Consider the following 14,220-nt stretch of genomic DNA (forward strand, 5'->3'; position numbering starts at 1 on the left):
CAGGGTGACTTAAACCATCTTTCGGTTAAAGCCACACTTAGAGATAGTATTGTTCTAGCACAACAGCGTAATGAAGGGGTCAAAATCGTTAAACAAAAGTTAATCCAAGGTGAAGGAAAGTACAAATGCTTCCGAGTAGATCCTGAAGGAGTTTTATGGTTCAACGAACGTATTGTTGTACCCAAAGACCATAAGCTCCGCAGGCAAATAATGGACGAGGCCCACTTGTCCAAATTCTCTATGCATCCTGGCAGTACGAAGATGTATCAGGATCTGAAACAGAACTTTTGGTGGACTCGTATGAGGCGAGAAATTGCCAAATATGTGTCAGAATGTGATATCTGTCAAAGAGTCAAAGCCAGTCATTTGAAGACTGCTGGTATCCTTCAACCTCTACCCATTCCCTCGTGGAAGTGGGAGGATATCAGTATGGACTTTATTGTTGGCTTACCCAACACTTCTCGAATGCATGACTCTATCTGGGTAATCGTTGATCGATTAACCAAGACGGCACATTTTCTTCCTGTGCATACCACATACAACGCCAAAAGATATGCTGAGATGTATCTGGATCAGATTGTTCGACTTCATGGAGTACCTAAAACGATCATTTCTGATCGTGGAGCACAATTTGTTGCTAGGTTCTGGGAGCAACTTCATGAAGCTCTTGGAACTAAATTAATTCGAAGCTCCGCCTATCATCCTCAAACGGACGGGCAAACTGAGCGAATAAACCAAATTCTGGAAGATATGCTCCGAGCTTGTGTACTCCAATTCGACAAAAATTGGGATAAGTACTTGTCGCTAGCAGAATTCTCTTATAACAATAGCTATCAGACAAGTATTAAAATGGCCCCATTTGAAGCATTATACGGTCGCCGATGCCGAACTCCTTTGAATTGGTCACAAACCGGTGAACGTAAAATATTTGGACCTGATCTAGTTATAGAAGCAGAGGATAAAGTCAAGCTCATCCAGGACAATCTAAAGGCCGCCCAATCTCGACAGAAAAACTATGCTGATATACGAAGAAGACCATTACAGTTTTATGTCGGAGACTTCGTATATCTTCGAGTATCTCCTACCCGAGGTATTCAAAGATTCGGTGTAAAAGGGAAACTTGCTCCTCGATACATCGGACCCTTTGAAATCCTTGAAATTTGTGGACCTGTAGCTTATCGTCTCCAACTTCCTTCTCAATTAGCGGCCATCCATAACATCTTTCATGTATCCCAACTCAGAAAGTGTGTTAAAATCCCCACCGAGATCATCGATTCTCAAGCTATCGAAATCGAACCAGATCTGACCTATACAGAACATCCCATCAGAATTCTCGACATGAAAGAAAGAAGTACCAGAAGAAAGACCACCAAAATGTACAAGATTCAATGGAACCATCATACAGAGGAAGAGGCAACATGGGAAACCGAATCTTATCTTCAACACAACTTTCCCGATTTCTTCCAAACCAATCGTCGAGCTTGATCTCTCTGTTCCATCTTGCTTCAGAATCTCGGGACGAGATTCTTTTTAGGGGGGAAGGCTGTGATACTCAGGTAGTTAGCTAAGTCATATCTTAGAATTTAAGTATGCTAGTATGTTTAAAGTTTGGCCAAAAGTGTATTTTATGTTTATGCAATTAATATTAACTAAAGGTCCTTTTATGCAAATTGGATGGGGATGAGGGAAAAGTTTAAAGGTATAAGGGTTATTTTGCAAAAAGTAATATCTGTGCTGAAACTGCAAAAATATATGTGAAATTACCATAAGGTGAATGTGCAAAAGTAATTTTACTTAGGGATTTACATAAAACATGAAATTATTACTAAGTTCATTTTAACTCAAAAACTATTGCTCAACTGCAGATGAACCTTAAAGAAAAGTTGTAGAGTTTGAAAAACCATGCACTTTTGCTTTTTGGACTATCTTCATTTGAGCATTGATTTAAAAGTTGCAAGCCCTTTACAGTATAGCCCCTGCCTTTCTCTGAAATCACAGTTTAGTCCACAAGTCAGTTCATCCCCCCTTTCTTCTTCAGGCGCCTCTGCTCCCCCCCCTGCTCTGCCTCTTCTGCTCATCTGCCGCCGGCGTAATGCGCCGCCCTTGCTCGCCGCCGGCCACCTTCTGCTCACCCCGCCTACGTGTCGCCCTCCTGTTCCTCACCGCCCTAGCCTCCTGCTGCTGGCACCCCCACCCGAGCGCCACGATATCCCTCGGCCGCCAACACCGCACGCCGGAGTGCCGGCCGCCGCCGCAATTTCTTCATCGGCTTGCCTTATCCTTCCCTCTCTTCTGCTCAGTGGGATCCGCAACTCCATATTGCTTGTTTCCCTCGCTCTATTGCTCACCAAATCCCGGCCTACGGCTATCTCTCCCCTTTTCTTCTTCCCTGTGTCACCGGAGCCGCCCGCTTCTCCCATCGGCATACGCCGCCACCACTCCACCTCGCTCAAATTCCCTTGACACAGAGCTTCTGCACCCCCTCCTCTTGCTCCCTGTCGCGGTCCAAACCAGCCCCTGCCCTCCCCCTCACCGGAATCGCTCCACCCCGAGCCGCCCCTCCATTTGCGCCGCCGAGCTCGACTCCACCGTCGACAGCCCGCCTCGCCACTCCTCCGACCAATCCATGTAAGGGAATCGCTTCCCCACATCCCAGTGGTGCTCATGCGCGCGCTAGACCTCCTTGTTCACCGGCCGTTCGCCGGGAACGGCGTCGTGCCGCCACGGCCGCCGCTCCTTCTCGTCGCCGACCGATTTTTCCCTTTGTCTGTTGGTTTCCGCCTTGCCCTAGGTGTTTGCCTCTTCCCCCTAGTCGTGCTTGACCGGTCCCTCGCCGCCGGCGACCTCGCCGCCGGTGGGAACACGCCGGAGACCGAGCCTCCAGCCGTGTCGAGGCCGGGCAAGGGTCTTTTTGTGAGAAGAACATGTCTTTTAGGGACCCCAGTGCAAAATGTTCAAACCCCCCCCCCCCTAAAGCTTCTGTTATTTTATGTGAATTGGATTCTCTGTCTTGTAAAATTCATAACAATTCACAGAAAAATCTAAAATTAGTGAAACCAATTTTGTTAGAAAGTAAATTTCAAACTCTATGGTTTTTGTTAATGGAGTGTAGTGTGAAACAAAATACTTTTGCCTTTACTTTAAATCTAAGATCAAGGGGTAATTCACACTTTTGACCTTGTCATTTCATGCTCTATTGTTTATCTTTAAGTTTAGCATGAATGTTCTTTAAACCCTAAGTAATCTTGTGCAATTTCAAACTCAAAATTCGATTTAAACTTAACATCTTTAACTTGGACTTTCAAATTTTAAATAGACCTAATGTATAGCCTTCTTTAATTGGAACCTTTTATCATTCATAAATGTAATATCTACAATGTTTGATATGTAAGTAAATTTCTATAGTCTTTTATTTAAAAACTTTTAGTTCAAATTTTGGTTCATGTAAATTTTAATTTAAATGTTTTAGTAAATTCTACCATATCTTTATAAATAGTATTTTAAATCCAAAACCTCTTCACTTTATACAAGTTTATGCGTTAATTAGATAAGCTATAATATTTGGAATGTGAACTTCTAAATTTAAATTTTACCTTATTTGATTTGTTGCATCTCATATAGAATCAACGACACTCGACGACGGAGATTACGAATTGGTCTTAGGACAAGACCAAGGTTTTTCAGAAAATCCAGCACAAGCCGTCGAAGGACTAACTGAAGTTCCGAACCCGAGTTCGGAAATTTCTGACTTTCCTGCCCCTACCCCTGCTCCCGAAGGCAAGCCCCGGACATATCCCACTACTTTATTTACACTGCAATCTATATCTATCTATATTATATCTTGCATTAGGTCTAGGAATTGTGGTGAAACCCTAGATGCATAAATCCTAGGAATCCAATGTAATGCTCCCGAGTCCTTATCGGATAGTTGCTCCGCTAATAAGACCGGTAGAAGTCGGGTGATTTCCTGTCACTCGCGCGATATAGGAGTTGCATGTTTACATTTCTGCAACCACTATAAGGATGACGGACAGGGTCATGTGTTGTATCATGACCTGGAAGTTTACCCTGTCTGTTTCGATGAAAAGTTTTAAGGCCGAAATGTTGGTAGTGGTGGCTAAGTTTTTGAAAGTACTAGCCACATACCGCGAAATATGGTAAGCGGCAAGCCTAGTAACCAATCGGCCCGGCAAGTGGACATACCTGCCACCACTCGATTTTATGTTATGTTCACACGCACCGACGTGCGGGAGTGCGTTCTGCAAAGCAGACAGGAATACGGGTTTTGTAGTCGCGCTACAGACGTATGTCCTGTACACATTGGGTGTGCGTACGGTCCTGCAGTCGCTTGTGGTGGACCTGATCCACGACCCGGAATGAAAGGCAAACGGTTGCTTCGGAACGATCGTTGGATCTTCCAAGCGTGTGTGTTAGGTTTACCTTGCAAGGTTAAATTCGATTCGAATCGTCCGCCTCTCACGAGGATTGAGACTGCTTATCCCTTCTGCCACATTGAGTAAAAAGTGTAATTGATGATGAGATAATCTTGACGGATGATAATATCTATCATGCTTGTTTAGTATAGGTGCTAACCTAGAATGGCTAATCAAACTAGAATCTGAAAGCTAAAACTTGAAAGTAAATTATACTCTTAGTTGCTTTTCCGCTAAAATAAACCCAGAGCCTTTACAATGCCTTCATGAGTCTAGTTATGGGCTAAGTATACCCAATCCCGGGTAAGCCTTGCTGAGTATTAGAATACTCAGCCTTGCCAATGTTTGTTTCAGGTATAACCTACGAAAACCCCACGGACAACCTTGGGTGGCCAACGTCCGTTCCGTTTGGCTGGTCCGTGGAGTGGGACCCGTCCCCGGCTGGCACTGACCCTCCGGAGTGACACCAAGCCCTGGGCTAAGCTTGGTGTTCGCCTTCGCGACGTCTGTAGTCGTGTAAAACTTTTTCTTCCGCTGTAAGTTGGACAAGCTGTTATGCTTGCCAGTTGAACATGGTTATGTATAAATTTACTTATCTTTGAAACTCGGTTGTAATAATGCTATATGGTTATAAATTAAAAGTTGATAAGCTATTCTGTGATGTGAACTCGCCTTCGTGCGAGATAAACCTGCTTCGATCCTGCTGAACCGTGGTTGAATCGGGCGGAGACCCGACAGACCAAAGGATTGTTCCATTTGAAGTGCGTTAAGCCGATTGCAGTTATACGGCGATCAATAGCGCACTTGAGCCGGAATAATTCGACCGGTTCTGCCACACCCTCGCGGACCCGGACTCCCCAAGGAGGTCCGGGACTGCCACGTGTGGAGGCCAGGCCTTCGCAGGCCCGACCGCTCCGACCGGCCTCGGGGACCCGGACCCCCTCCCCCCGGGAAGGGGTCCGGTGCCGCCACGTGCCGCCCCCACAGTGGGAGCGGGGCTGGCCCTGCCACGTGCCTGTGGCAGGAGGCCCTTCGCGGGTCTCCAGCCCACCTACCAGTATTTAATGCGGTAGCTGGGCCGGGCGCACCCAAGTCAAAAAGTATGGCCTGCCACTGACACACGGGGCAGGTAGGCTGACACCACGGTAAGCCCGCCTGTTTCCAAGGCGGCGCGTCGTGTCACCATATACTGTGCGCAAGCGGCGTACAGCCCCGTCACGGCGCCGCGCGCGGGCGTGGTGATGGCCTGTAACAGGAGAGCAGAGGCGTGCACTGTCAGTGCACGCGGAGGCAACGGCGCAGCGGGTCAGCGCTGCTCCTTCGCCTGACAGGTTCCCACCCAACAGTGGTAGCACAGCTTCACTGTTGGGTAACACTGACAGCGGTCACTGTACAGGTAAGGCTGCACACGGCCATATCCTGGCTGTAGATACGCACATCAACTTCTCGATAGAGAAGACTACGGAGAGGAGCTGGAGATGAAGATCTCCATATCTCTCATAGAACAGGCTCCTATTGGCGGGGCCCACCTGTTGGGGCCCCGCACAGTGTAAGCACTTCCCTTGGACTATAAAAGGGAGAGTGCGCTCGTTAGAAAGGTTCAGTCAGGTTCACACGAACACAAGCTAAGGGGCATCCAAGCTCACATAATCAATACAACACCAAAGTGGACGTAGGGTATTACGCTCCGGGGGCCCGAACCACTCTAAATCCTTGCGTCTTTCCTGTGTTCATCCGCTCATCGATCAAGCGCTCCTAAGTCTCCTCCAAACCTATCCTTAACTAGGATAAGGCGGGTGCTTTCCGCCACCCGGCTGGAGATTTCCTCTGACAAATACCTTACTTGTTCTTCTGTGACATACCCTTTCCCTTCTTTTTGGGGCCGATCGCTGGGATCAGCCTCTTTTTTCTTGACTTGGTGGCGTGACGCTACCCCCTCCATGTTGATGCTGAGCGCAAAATCCAGCTGTCACCTTGCGGACCAGTCGTAACTTTCCACCATGTTTACACCAAGGAAAGGCTGAGTGTCGACCTTCATGGCGGTCTGGCCTAAGATCAATCGGCCTTGCTCAATAGCCGATTGGATTTGCCGACGGAGCTCCTTGCAGTTGCTTGTGCTGTGGGTAAAGGAGTCGTGCCACTTACAATATGATCTTATTTTCAACTCCTGCGCTGTGGGAGGTTTGTATCCTTCTGCATCAACCACCGCCACTTGACGCTTGAATTTTTCTTGATACAGCTCAGGATGACGCTGCTCATGTGTCGTCTGCTTCTGGACCAGATGCGCCAAAGAGGTGAATTCCAATTGAAAAGCCAGATCTCTGATCGGCTTCAATAATCCCAATGATGCCAATTCGGCTGCTTCTTTCTCTGAAATCCGTGTTGAGTAGCATCTGTTCTTCACCTCCCTGAAGCGTCGGATGAATTCTGCCATGGTCTCTCCATGCTTCTGCCGTACTTGCACCAAATCGGCAATTCCTGCTTCTGCAGCTTCTAAATGATACTGAATGTGGAATTGTTCTTCCAGCTGCTTCCAGGTACAGATAGAGTCTGGACCTAATGATGTATACCATCCAAAGGCTGGTCCTGTGAGCGATTGAGAGAAAAACCTTACTCACAACGGATCTGATACGGAGATCATCCCCAACTGTGCCAGGTATCGACTCATGTGTTCAATAGAACTGGAACCTTCTGCTCCACTGAATTTGGTAAACTCAGGAAGCCGATACTTGGGCGGTAGTGGGATTAGATCGTAATCGCTTAGATACGGCTTGGTATAGCTGATCGCTCTCCTCTTTGGTAATATGCCAAACTGATCCCTCAGAATGGCGCTGATTTGCTCCGCTGTTTGTAATCCTGGGGCCGAGTGTGCACTGTCGTGGCTCGGCCCGGTAGCATAAGCTGCTAACCATGCTTGTTTATCTGCATCCGCTCCGGGCGTCCCTCCGACTGCTCTTTGTACCGGATTATTGCTGTCTGGTATATAGACACACATGTAGCCATGTGGTATTTCTCTGGGTGGCTCGCTGAAGAACTGGTGATCCATAGGATCACCACCCACTTTATAAACCACATAAGCCGGAGAGCCATGTGACTCTGCAGCTGCGAGCGCATAAGGCAATGGTGGCCTAGTTTGGAACGGCAATTCCCCTTTATGACTCCCCAAGGTAGGCCCAGTTGGAGAGTGCTAATGCTTCATAATTTCTTGGACCACACGCAAAGCCACACGCTCGAAAGCATTGACCAAACTCTCAGAATGTTGGTGCAACGAGTGAGCTACCGCATAATTTACTTCCTGCCGCAGAGCTCTAGTATAGTCTTCAGATGGGACAGACAGATCTACTCCGTCAAGAGCACCTTCGGGCGAAAACCCTTTCCACCTGACACCGTGGTTGCGAGTTCTTTCAAAAGAGCCGATGAGATCGGCTTCGAATTGAGTCTTGATTTCATCATATCTCTGCTTGTGCTCAGCAGAGAGCTCCTCGTAGGTGATTGGATCATCCCTTGCCATTCCGTTGACCGCAACTGACGAAGTCGATGAAGATGACAAAGTCAACGAAGATGATGATGATGATGACGATGATAATGAAGATTGTCCCACTGGGCGTGCCAGAATGTGTTGTCGGTCAAAACCCGCTGCTGAGCAGTGACAGGCAACACGAGGAGCCGGGAGGCTTCCGGGACTGCTGGTGGGCCTCGGTCCCTCGGTCAACGGCCCAATAATCCGGCACACACCCTGGCTTGGAGTCGCTAGGCGTGCCACCTGACCTTGCACCTGATCAGGAAGGTGTGATGTATTAAATTCCTATATGCACAAATACGTGTAAAGGTTAGTCCAAGCCATGATCGGCTCATCACTTCCTCCCGGGTATCGGCTGTGAAGAGCCGATTGCATCAATACCGGATCGGATCTATAAATAGACAACATATGTACTCGATGGCAATATAGATCCTGCTTCATAAATATTAATTTAATCCAATCTACGATAACTAAGCCCTCACTGCATGATCGGAACATCTTACACGTGATTGAGCCTAACAGATACCAAAACCATCGGAACAATCAACCTAATCAGAGGCCTAAAAACCAGCCGAAGAGCCGATTCCCGGAACAATCTCTTTTCAAGCTACGATCCGATACTAATCATACTGCCGGAACTTTCAACTTGTTTGCAAGGCCTAATCATGCACATATCGAACTAAATCTCCGATAAATAGAAACTAACCACAACAGATTGGATCTACTAAAAAATAAAGCAAGACGTGACCATTGCATCCAAAATCGGACACGATGACCACCAAGCACTCATGAGCAACGAGCAAGGCACGATCGGAATATGAAGAAAACAACGTTACTCTATGCGTGCTAAGATAACTAGTGCTACTCGCCATCTACAAAGCTTCAGAATGAGAAACACATAAAAGCAAACGGGCATGGGTGATGCTACCCCGATCACGTAGAGCGTGATCGGGGCCGCACGGCACTTACCCGAGAAAACCCTAGAGCAGGGGAGGCGATGCGCTGAGAGTTGTTGATGAATAATTCTATTTCTTGTTTATTCATGGTACATATTTATAGTCCGTAGACTTGTCTTTCTTAACCAACCCTAACCAAACACGACACGAATCTTAACTCCCTATATCTATATCTATACGGCCTCTCTGGCCCCAAGACATCCGCACAAGGTCCAATTCGCAAGCCCATCATAGTTATCCTCTAAGCCCATCTTGCTCCATGGCCCACTTCTGGCCCATCCAGATTATGGCGATAACAGGTGTATATGTGGTTGAAAATTCATGTTTAATACCCTTCTCATCACAAAAGTTTTCAATTCTTGAATTCTTAAATTCACTTCCATTGTCACTTCTCACTTTCTTCAATTTGTTCTCAAATTCATTTTTCGCCCTTGTGACAAATCTCTTGAAAATATCACTAACATCGGCCTTGTCATGAAGAAAGAATACCCATGTATATCTAGAATAGTCATCCACTACCACAAGACAATAACTATTTCCACCAATGCTTCTATAAGTAGTAGGTCCAAATAAGTCCATATGAAGCAACTCAAGAGGTCTTGTGGTTGACATGCTACTCTTGGATGGATGTGAATTTGAGACTTCTTTTCCGGCTTGACAAGCGCTACACAATTTATCCTTATCAAACTTCACATCTTTCAAACCAACAACAAGATCATGTTTGATAAGCCTATTTAATTATTTCATGCCAACATGTCCTAGTCTTCTATGCCATAACCAACCCATAGATGACTTAGAAAACAAACATGTGGTTAGGCTAGCTTTCTTAGAAGCAAAATCAACAAGATATAAGCTTTCATGCCTAAAACCTTTAAAGATATTGGTTTTACCATCTAGAGAAGTAACTTCAAATTCATTTCTAGTAAAAGAACATCTATATCCATTATCACATAGTTGAGCAATTGAAAGTAAGTTGAAATTAAGAGAATCAACAAGTAACACATTAAAAAGAGAGAAATCATTAGAGAGAGCTATGTTACCCAAACCTTTTACCTCTCCCTTGCTATCATCTCCAAAGGTGATGTTGTCAAAACCGGAAATACCATAGTCAATATAAGAGAACATTTTCTTGTCACCGGTCATGTGGTTTGTGCAACCACTATCAATCACCCAATATCTTCCACCGGCTTTATAATCCACCTACAAAGGTGAATTACTTTTGTTTAGGTACCCAAACTTGCTTGGGTCCTTGAATGTTAGTTATCAAAGTTTTGGGCACCCAAATTGATTTCCTTTTAGTTTCACTAATAGGTAGACCAACAAATTTAGCAAAAACATTCCCATTAGCATTCTTTCTAAGAACATAGGATGCATCAAAGGATATGGTCTTCTTGTTCTTGCACATGTGGACTTCCACCTTCTTCTTGCAAATAAAGCAAGTCTTCATTTTGTCTTCCTCATTATATTTTACTTGAGATTTCTCAAAGATGGTTTTCTTAGGGATGAAAGCTGATTTCCCTTTCTTGGGCTCATAATCAATACCATTGCGGTTAAGAGTGAATTTTTGACTTGTCCAACAATGGTTAAATTTGGCATGGCTACCAAACCATTTAGCTAGATCCTTGGACAAATAATCAACTTCCTTCTTCAAAGATTCATTCGCCAAGATAAGAGATGCATCACTTGTGCAAGAACTAATACTTGTGCTACAAGAGAAGTTAGATGTACAAGGACAACATGAAGCACATTTTAATTCATCACATTTTGCACCAGAAATTATTTTGTCCTTGACGGTCTCAAGCGCAACTAGAGTGACATAAGCTTCCTTAAGCTTCTCATTACTTTCCTTAAGAAGCTCATTTGAAGCTTGGAGCTCCTCATGGGACTTCTTAAGGTTTTCATGAGAAGTCTTTAGCTCCTCATACGAATTTAGAAGAGAGGAGTATTTTCTCTTCCATTCCGCAATTTTGTCACTCTTTTTGCGCAAGACATCATCGGACTCACTAATCATCCTAACAAGATCATCATAAGAAAGTGAGTCTTCTTCATCCTCACTAGTCTCATCATTAGTTACCTTAGATTCACCCTTGGCCATGAGGCAATGATGTTTGGAGAAGAGAGATGGAGCTTCATTGATAGCAATCCCGGCAAGAGCACTTGATGGCTTGTCATCTTCATCATCGGAGCTCTCATCGGAATCCCACTCCACAAAGTAGGCTTGTCCATTCTTCTCTTTCTTGAAGTATTTCTTCTTCTTGTCCTCAATCTTTTTTGTGACAGTTCGTGTACTTGTAATGCTAGGCAAATATTTTGTTAGTATGAAATATATGTTTGTTTGTATAAAGCTTATGTGTGTTTATGTGAAGCTTTTGAAAATTTAAAGTGCAAGTAAAAAGGGTATTTTTTGTAATTACAGAAAAATCTAGGGTTGTTTTTGCAAAATGTATTTGGATTAGGGTAATTTCAAAATAAGTGAAATATATTTTTCTTACTTATGTCTTGTAAAAAAATATATATTCAAAAGTTTAATTTGAAGTGTGTAAAAATTTTGGGTAAAGTGGTAAAAATAAGGATATTTATGTAATTTTATAAAAGTACAAGTCCTTTTATGCAAGTGTTTGATTTACAAAAGTAACTTTCAAAATTACTTAAGACTAAAGTGTAAAAGATGCAAGTCATCATGACATGTCTATCCAATCATTATGACAAGTCTATCCCGTCGTAATGACGTGTCATAAATGCTTGCATTTAGGTCCTGAATTTTATAAAATTACGCTCTTTAGGACAAAAGCAATTCAAATCCGAATTTTGTTCAAAGATTTACGTGTAAAAATATAAGTTTTGAGTTTTTGAACTTGGGCCCTAAAGCAATGTTGTAGAGTTTGAAACACTCTCTAACTTTCATTTTGGGCATTTCTTCATTTGGGTTTTAAATCAATGGGAAATTTTATTTTATAGACAGGCCCCTACAGTTCTCTGATTTTACGTATAAGTCCTTGGAAAATCCTAGTTCCCTACCTCCTCTGCTTTTCCTCTCTCTGTTCTGCCTTATCCTTCACTGGCGGCTGCATCTCCTTTCTTTCCCTGCTTTTCCCCTTCCTCTCTTCAACACAGGCAGTAGCAGCGCGGCAGCAGGCGTCAGAGCGGCGGCGGGCGCGGCCGCGCGCGGCTCAGCGCGCGCGTAAGCGGCGCAGGAGCTGCGGCTCGCGCGGGCGCGGAGCGGGCCCGGGCGAGCGCGGGCGAGCGCGCGCGGAGGCCGGCAGCTCGCGGAGACGGCTCGGCGCAGCGCGGCGCGGCGGCTCGCGGCACTAGCGGGCGCTGGAGCGGCGGCCTCGCGGGCGGCACAGGGCTCGAGTGGAGCGCGCGGCTCGGCCGGCTCCGGGCGGCGGCGCAAGCGGGAGAGGGAGCGTGCGGTGTGGGCGCATGGCAGGCGCGCAGGCGAGCGGTCTGCGCGCAGGCCCAGGAGCGCGGGCGGGATCCAGGCGGCTCGGCGCGGGGTGGCTCAGCACAGGCGACGCTGGGCGGCCGGAGCAGTGGCGGCGCTGGCGCAAGCGCTGGGGCAGGAGCAAGTGGGCGCTCGGGATTGGCAGGTGCAGGAGCATGGGCGCCGGGCGAGTGCAACAGTTGCGGCGCGAGAGAGAGAGCAGGAGCTGGGCGGCACAGGTAGAATGGGTGTGCGGGAGCAGAGCGCACGAGTGACGACCGCAGCTGAGTTGGAGCGAACGGCTCCGGCATGAGCTGATGCGGCGCGACGCAAGCGAACTGGCGTCGAGCGAGTACGGGAGCTGGAGCGGCATGGTTTCAGCGGTGCAGGAGCTCGCGTGCTGAAGAGCCGGTGCAGGTGCTGCAGCGGCAGGAACGTGAGCGACGCCGAGCGGGTGGCGCGAGCGTGCGCGCGGTGATGCGCGGAAGCTGGCAGTGTGTGCAGGTGTTGGGCGGCCGGAGCAAAGCGGGCCCATGGGCACGAGCAGACGGTGCTGAAGTGCGACGTGCCGAGCAACGGCACGCACAGGAGGAGTTGCGGTGGAAAGCTGTTACGCGGGATGCAGGAACGCGAAGGTCCTGCTGTTGGGCGAGGCGTCAAGGGTTCAGGACGCTGTCGAGCGGATGTTGCAATGGCATGCAGGGAGAACACGCGCGGTGCGGGAGGAGCTGCAGTGCGACGGTTGTGGGCGGATTCGCACGGGAACAGCAGGGCCGCGTATGGAGGACGTCGGAAGCCGTTGAGGAGAAGACAACGAAAGGCGCGGCCCTAATGCGGACAGACCTCGATCTTTGTGGAAGCGGAAGAACAGTTATGGCACGGCGAGCTGGAGGAAAGGTGGCGAAGCGAAGACGAAGGTCCGAACGGATTTGGACTAGCACGTCCGCGGATGCGAGCGAGAGTGTTCTACCGGTGGTCGACTCGGCTCGTTTCTGCAGGCGCGTGCGTATGCAAAGCAACGGACCATGCGCAAGCAAGTCGGAGGCCGATGGTGTGGAAGCCGAACGGGAGCGGCAGCCTTGCGAATGGTTGTGCAAGTATGCCGGCAGTGCACGCACCGGAGCAGTCTGGTCAAGGAGTATTTCTTCTTGTGCGAGCAGAGATGTTCGGTCGGCCAGGCTTTGGCATCGCAGGTGCATGGGAAGAGGAAGTTCAACCCGTGAGCAGGAAAACCCTAGGGTTCGTGGAGAAATCGGTATAGCGAACCCATTCGGCTCCATCGTCTTGTCCCATGATCCACGACATCCAGCAACTTCTACTCTTCGTCACCAACAAGCTCTTCTCCTCGCTAATCTTGTTCGCCACGGGAATTCATTTTCCGTCTGTTCCTCTCCACAACCAAGGTTTGCCCTGATTCACCGAATCTTCTTAATGCCGGCGATTCCTTTTCTAGGATATCGTCGTTAACTTCCTGTTATCTGTTTTCCCGGACCAGGGACTTGATTGCTATGCTTTAGAAAGTTCTAGGGTGTTCTCTGTAAAATTTCCAAAGTTTTCTTTATTTCAAATCAGTGAACGTTTACAAGTTTTATGTTGTGCTCTTGAATTGAAAGTCTTGATTTGTGGTCTAGGTTAAAAATTAGAGAATGAATGATTTACTTGTACCTTGTGTTGTGTGCATGTGTTATAACTGAAAGTAATTATAGGATGTGTGTTTTAAGTGGAGTAATGTGACAATTAGTTAATCCTATCACCCGAGTGCTCATATCTCTGCCCTCAAGACATTGTCCTCGTCTTGATTGTCGTTTCCTTAAGGTTCTCTTCGTATAAAGATCCTTGTTAATCCGTGTGTATCTGCTACTTAGCCAATACCTCTCTGCAGCTATG

This window comes from Panicum hallii, chromosome 9 (assembly GCF_002211085.1).
Source record: "Panicum hallii strain FIL2 chromosome 9, PHallii_v3.1, whole genome shotgun sequence".
Classification (NCBI taxonomy): Eukaryota; Viridiplantae; Streptophyta; class Magnoliopsida; order Poales; family Poaceae; genus Panicum; species Panicum hallii.